This window comes from Notothenia rossii (assembly GCF_949606895.1).
Source record: "Notothenia rossii genome assembly, chromosome: 4".
NCBI classification, from domain to species: Eukaryota; Metazoa; Chordata; class Actinopteri; order Perciformes; family Nototheniidae; genus Notothenia; species Notothenia rossii.
This window is the reverse complement of record NC_136902.1, coordinates 21,545,043-21,552,150: the sequence shown is the minus strand read 5'-3', so window position 1 is coordinate 21,552,150 and position 7,108 is coordinate 21,545,043. Positions and strand designations below refer to the sequence as shown.

Genomic DNA, 7,108 nt, shown 5'->3' with positions numbered 1-7,108 from the left:
TGTCCGCGACAGTGCAACTAGCAATTGTTTGTGCAACCCATCCGAACCTGTACAGGGGATGTCCACTGCGGGCGGCAGAACAGACCCGCATCCAGCAGAATTTTCAGGATGACTAGCGGACTAGCGAACTTCTCCTTGTCCAGCACAGTCAAAAAAAGGCACAGCAGAAACACGACATTTGCCATTTTCCCAGTCCAGCTCAACAGCATCCACGATGTTCCCGAAGCAAAACCACGTCAGGACAGCAGCAAGGAAATAGGCAAGCAGCAGTGTGGCAACACTCCGGTTTCTCCGCGGTATCTCCAGACCAGGCCTACCCCGCACAGTAGCACCCAACAGGTGGGAGTAGGCCTCTAACAGCAGGTGGATAGCAGCCTTCAGCCGTGGGAACCACCACCAGCAGAAGCAGAAATGGGTGGACGGCAGGCCCTCAAACCGCGGCAGATCCTCCACAGATCAATGGCGTTAATCTTAATCTTTCAACGAGAAGAAGATTTTGAAGATCATCCATGAGTGATCTCCCACTGAAAGGTACACTCCTACTCTGGAGGACGGAGGACCTGAGAGGGGAGTGTTTATATTGTTGGAACAAAATGTAAAAATGTTTTTGTAACAATCTAACAACCCAAGATTTGTCATTGTGTCCAAATCCACTTTCCTTCCCTGCTCTGCTGATATTCTTGTATGCGACTGCTACAAACACTCTGGTCCCTCTCCACTCCAACTCCCAGTAACAACGTCCAGTCAGACTCTCTACTCAGGACCTGAGGATAAGTGAATCTGTCTGGGTGACTAGAATAAGACTGATGTTGTTTCATGAATGTTGCTTTTCTGCTCCCCTCAGAAAACAACAGCTGTGTGCATGCTGTGTTTTGATCCAGAGTGATCTCCTGTGAATATTTTAAGAATCCAGCTCTGGTGGTGGGCTCTGCTGCTGACGGTAAAACATCCACCTCAGTGGATGAGACGTGTGTCCATTCCTCTCTCAGGACGTCTTGTAGTTTGTCTCTGACTGCTGACAGGGCCGCCGTCACGTCCTCAAAGTAGCTCAGAGGACGGATGTTGATGCTGGAGGAGTGTATAGCTTCACTGAGGGCTGGCAGTGAGGAGGGGGAGCTGAGCAGAAACTGGTTGTGATCCTCTGTGTGAGACAGCAGCTTCAGCACTGCGTCTCTCCTCTTCAGCTCAGCCATCTCCTGCTCCAGCTTCTCCTGAAGCTCTCTGACTCGACTCACTTCTCTCTTCTGCTGGGATCTGAGCTGCTGCTTCACATCAGAGCTTCTTTTCTCCATGAGACGGATCAGCTCAGTGAACATCTTCTCACTGTCCTCCACTGCTTTATCAGCAGAGCCATTGACGTCCTCCACCTCCTGCTGAAGCAGCTTCACCTCCTTCTCTCTGTCCTGGATTCTCTGCTGGATGTTCTGTCGACTCCCCTCCAGCTCTCTCTGCCTCTCAAACCTCTCTGCTGCAGCTGACACCGTGTCGTGGCCTTTGTGTTCGTCCACAGAGCAGAGATAACAGATACTCTGCTGATCAGTGCGGCAGAACATCTTCTTCACCTCGTTGTGACGAGAGCAGATGTTCTCCTGGAGCTTCTTGGAGGGCTACACCAGCTTGTTTTTTTTTAATTGAGCTGTGTCATAATGAGGCTGGAGGTGTTTGTCACAATAAGAGGCCAGACAAGCGAGGCAGGCCTTACAGGCTCTCAGTTTCCTGAAATCACAGGCCACATCTTCAGCTCCAGCATAGCAGTGATCAGCAGGAGCAGGTGGGGGTCCAGTCTTCTTCAGCTCCTCCACTAAAGCTGCTAACATGGTGTGTTTCAGAAGGACAGGCCTCAGTGTGAAGCTCTGCCTGCACTGAGGTCAGCTGTGGATCTTCTTCTCATCCTCTCCGTCCCAGAAGCCTTTAATACACTTCATGCAGTAGCTGTGTCCACAGGAAGTGGTCACCGGATCCTTCAGTAGATCCAGACAGATGGGACAAGATGCACACTTGCTAGCCTGTTCCACTCTTCGTTTTACGAATGCCAAGAAGGATTCTTGTCTAGCTTCTGAAGGAAGACATGTGCTACCAAGCAAGCGTACTCGCGATTGAGAAACACCCAGAGCCTCGGTTACACTGCTCTTCATTTCAAAAGAGCTTTTAGTTGTAAAATAAGTGGGTAAACTTACAAAATCTGAAGGGGGTTAAAAACTTGTTTCCTCCACTGTCAATGTATAGAAGGCCTCTTTACCAAGCTCCAAACTAAGTTAAATATCTTAAAAAGTGTAACAAAAATATCAAAAATCTGTAAAACATGTTTTATAGCAGAATGTCTTGTGATCATCTTAAAGTTGGAATGAAGTCTCTAGCTGACAGTATGTGGAAGGAGAAGCATTTGGCACAAGGTGTAATAAAAAAAAAGGATTTGAAGGTTCCTCCCATTGAGTTAAATGTTTAAAAAAAACAGTTTAAAAAGCTGAATATTTTAAAAAGTATAACATATTTTGAAAAAGTTGAAAGTTTCCCATCATGTGCTGAAAAAGCTGAATCTTGTGATATCTGAATGGTTGCTGTAGCTGAAAGTATGGTTGCACAGCATTCCACTGAGAAACTAATGAAGTGTGCACCAAACAGCTCTCTGGTGTGATTGTGTATGAAACCTATTACCTACAGCTTCAAGTCAACATGAAGTCATGGAGCAGGCAACACAATCCAGCTCTAAAGGCATTTCTGTGGTCAATTTCTGTCACTTTGTATTCATTTTGGGAAACTTTGTACACATGTTATGTCTCTTTTTGGCTATTTGGAGTTTTTATCTTTGAAACTCTAGATATTTAGCCTCTTTGTGTTTTCTTTAATCCCTTTTGTTTGTCCCAATGTGGCCATTAATGTCTCCCTGGTTCATCAAATGGAGACGCCCTGATCAGTAAACTATGGACAACAGATTTTGATAACCCAAAAGCAGCAGGTTTTCACTGGGCATATCTAATTAAAATATAAAAGCGTTTACTGCTTAACAAAGCTCTTACACTGTCAAAAAAACACTTTTATAGTTATGTTATTTGGCCTTTTATAAAATATGTTTATTTAGGCTTTCAGACGGTCACAAGGACAAACGCCTGATTGTCATCACGGCGTTACATAATGCCTTTATCACCAGGCAAAGTTCAATTTGACAAATGTTCTCAGTCAGTTTCAGTAAATCAATAAAGTACATGAGTATCAAAAGAGTTTGATTATTCTGAAATGCAATAAAGTCCCAGTTCCTGACGCACATGCACACGCGCACACACACACACACACACACACACACACACACACACACACACACACACACACACACACACACACACACACACATAGGGGGCAGCTTTCCAGATGGGGAGCTGGCAATTTGCATATTAATTTGTTTTATTTAACAGCAGAGTGCAGGGGGAGGCAGCAATCTGAGGCAGAGGTTATTAATAAAGATAGTTTTAAAAATATGTGCATGTGAGGATAAACCGGATCACTTTTAGGTAACTAAGTGTCTTAATTAATGTATTTCCCAAAGCAAATGGTCATTTTATGTGAGGTAAACGATGCATGATTTTGGCATTTTCACATGAATTTAAACATGTGTATCACAGATTTATCTCAGTGTCTTGTGGAAGCAGTTTCTGTGCCCAATGCCTGCCAGCAAATTACATTCCTGCACTACAAACTGCACACAAAGTGAGCCGATCTGTTTTGTCAGAAAAACCTTGTGCGCATTTTCTTTCCACAATCTCACACAGGCTCATCTCCGAGCCCGGTGAGCTGTTTCTGGTGAACCACACAGTGATGTTTAGAGGCTGCAGACCTAAATGACCTTTAGGATTTCACCAAACGCACTTGCAGACACTCCCTTACATTCAGCTGAGAGTCATCAATTATGGACTGCTCGCGCTGAGGGGGGAAGATAGCGGCAACAATATGGCGACAACCGCAGTTTCTCCCCAATCTTTTCCACATCTGCACTCCTGCCACGGCTTCCCGGATTCATTGTAACGCTTACAAAGTGAGTATCCTTCATTTCTAACCATTTGAGAAGACGGTGCATATGCTGTTTGGTGAGGGGAGGTTTTTCTCGCTGTCGGTATCCTTGCGTAAATGTCGCAGAGCTGCACACTGCCCCGCATCTTTTTTTGGAGCTGGGAGAGGGTGTCTGAGCTTGGTGAGCATCTATTGGCTGGACCAGGGCACGCAAAAAGAAATGTGTCAATCAGTTTATGTCTTTCGCAAGGAATTAATCGGATTGTTGATTTCATCGAGCATCCGAGGCGTTCATTAAACCTTTGTGAGAGAAAATGTCCCGCAGGTTAGGCATCAGGTAGGGCGCCGTCTGACTGATCCAGCCCCCCAAAAAACGAAAAAGGAGATGTATTTCAAATGTTTGCCCTTTTATACCCTCCGGACTACAGGATGGGGCTCATGAATCACCATACGGCTTCGATGCTATGTGAGTAGCCTGATCGTTTCACCAGAAATACCCAACACATTTACATTCCTCCAGGTGATTTTGGTGTGGCAGCCTCCTCTGTTCTCTAATCGTTTTATTTGTTATGTTTAACGCAATATTCCAGACTGTAAGTGTGAGTGTCAAGCTGCTGTTTAGCTTCATGCACTGGGCTATCTTGTGCACAGATAGAGCCCTTATTGATTTGGCACTCGACATGGCTTCACGGGTGTGGTGCAGATCCTGCAAGGCAACGCGCAAAAAACCCCACCATATCCCCGAAAAGGAAAAAATGAATCGTGATTTGCTTGGTGTGGTTCATTGACATCAGGGACATATTGCTGTGATTTATTGTGATACATCGACATAACCCCTGTTCCTTTGACACATCCACGTTTGCGGGACATTTCAAACATACAAACCTCCCACTGCAGCAATATTGCTTTGGTTAATTTGTTTGAGAGCACCGTGTACCTTAATGCTTCTCACTTTACTATGCAATGCAATACATTTGAATGCACACAATGGCGTCCAGAGCCCTCCTTCTTATTTAACAGGTTTAGGGAACAAGTGTTCATTTGGTCTCTAAAATTAGGAACTGAGACGATACCAAAATGTGTCGGTTTTTTCTGTGGAAATTAAAAACCTGGATGTAAGCAATGTGCAACTCTCGAAACTGAGACACAAGACGAGTGTTGTCAACATGACTTAGCCTACTAACATTGGAGAGAATTGAAGGATCATCTGCAGGCCTTTTACAAGCGTCGAGGGGATAGCACAGCTAGAAAACAGAAAAACGGGTTTTCCCTGTCAGATCGGCTATGATTTTGTTCTCTCTATCAACCCTGCATGTATGCATTCGTGCATGTGTGTTTGCGCGCACCCGTGTGGTGCTGAAGCGGACAGCGCCAACAGAGCAGCTGAAGGCTCAGAGACAGTGAGGTTCCGGGGTCCATTTTAAAACAGACGTCTTGGCTCACAGGCTGAATGTTTTTATGTGTGGAGCCTTTGCTGTGTGATATCTGCTTTACACGTCGAGCATGTTTAATGATGCTGTGTTATGCAAGAGGGGAGCAGGGAAGTGACAGGCCACCAGATGGGTGGATAGTGATCTCCATATTAAGGCTGCTTTGCTTCCACGATATGATAGTGTTCTCTATATTAAGGCTGCTTTGCCTCCACCATTTAGACTGAAAAACAGCTTTGTGTGAAATGACAGTGGGATTGACGTTGAAATGTAGATGTAAAAACCCAATTATTCCAGCCATCTTCCAAATGTCTCTGTTCAGGTGTGGCTCTGTTTGTGAACTCCTCTCAGCTCCCTCGTGTTTCCTCCAGCTCTGTTTCACTTAAGTGTATTGACCCTGACATGTCCTGCAGCTCAAAACAGTTGTCATGTTACCAGCATAGCCTTTTACATTTAAGTGAGCTGCAAAAAGGCTTGAGTCATGCAGCCATTAAGTGCTCTGGATTTCCTGTTAGCGTTTTCACAGCTATTAAAAAAATAATTGGGAGTAAAATCATTAAATGGGTCTTTGTTGGGAGAGGAAAGACACAGTACTTCAGATATTAAAATGATAAGACACTCTTATTGGTGCTTACTTGGTGAGATTTCTGACAGGGAATGCAGAGCCTGCTCACCTTTAGTACCTTTTTGAAAGCTCCATTGTTGCCACTACTTTTGTGTAGATTCAGTTTTCATGTAAAATAATACTTTGTTTTAAGGTTCCAGTTTCCTCTGTTGACGTTAACTGATTATTGAACACAACTCTGTTCATGTTTACACCTCCCCTAACTGGGAAAAGGGAGGAAGATAATGAATAGCTTAATAGGTAGCTTAATATCCTTAAAAGGATATAATTACTGTGGCTTTGGCAGCCATCTGCTTTGTTTTGACTGTTCAAAATGATACCTGTGAACATATGATAAAAGGTGTTATAAAACATCAAATATAAACAGATCTATTTATATCTATAGTTATTTAAAGAGAGACATAAATACTTGTCCATAGGCAGCGAGTGTTGAAGAGGGTTGAGGTAAACATCTCTTTAGCTGCTGAACAGTCTTGTTCTCCCTAAGTGTGCATTGACAGCTGTGCAAACATTGTGTGTAATATATAGTTGCATACAATATATATAAACTACTATCATGGAGCATCAAATGCCCTGTACAATCTTGTCTCCTTGTTGTAGTCTTCTGTTTTCGGGCAAATGCTTTTATTTATTGTTAAATTGTTAAAAAAGGAAAGGGAATATTACAAATATACAAGGTTGCAAAGGATGCATCATAAGGGCAGACATTTTTGTAGTATCTTATCCAATAGTAATTTCTTCCATTCTAAAACCAGTGTACAAAAATAATAATAATTTATAGTGTTTGTTTTTGCATTTCCTCTATTTGGATCTAGTTGTTTTTAATTAATATTACATTGAACTTCCAAACAAGTGTGTTTTCATAAACATGCATGTTTGTGACCTTTAATCTATTTTGGTCCCTTATGGTTCCAAATCAAAGTGTTTAGGATTATTGCTGAAAAGTAAAATGAGCTATTTGGATAAATAACTAATAGTATCCAGTTGGACAACATCAACAAGCTCTTTACAAGGAAAGTGTTTTGAATGTTTGTCTAACCTCTCCGCTCCG

At 43.2% G+C, this 7,108-nt stretch overlaps 1 protein-coding gene and 1 pseudogene across 5 annotated transcripts in view; one reads left to right on the top strand and one right to left on the bottom strand.

Moving 5' to 3' along the window:
* Positions 1 to 635: 635 nt before the first annotated feature.
* LOC307034732 (E3 ubiquitin-protein ligase TRIM21-like) lies at positions 636 to 4,191 on the bottom strand (annotated as a pseudogene). The gene is made up of 4 exons: positions 4,050 to 4,191; positions 1,782 to 2,056; positions 1,462 to 1,607; positions 636 to 1,254 (listed from the first exon to the last, which is right to left on the bottom strand). The product of its transcript is annotated as an E3 ubiquitin-protein ligase TRIM21-like (transcript).
* Positions 3,871 to 7,108, top strand: part of scn8aa (sodium channel, voltage gated, type VIII, alpha subunit a) — a 44,286-nt gene continuing 41,048 nt past the window's right edge. For 3 of the 4 annotated variants that reach the window (XM_079678078.1, XM_079678075.1, XM_079678077.1), the window contains exon 1: positions 3,871 to 4,027. The gene's annotated coding sequence lies outside the window, so the exon portion shown is untranslated. Of the gene's footprint in view, positions 4,028 to 4,165; positions 4,469 to 7,108 lie in introns of those variants that run through there. The other variant, XM_079678076.1, reaches the window with a different exon arrangement.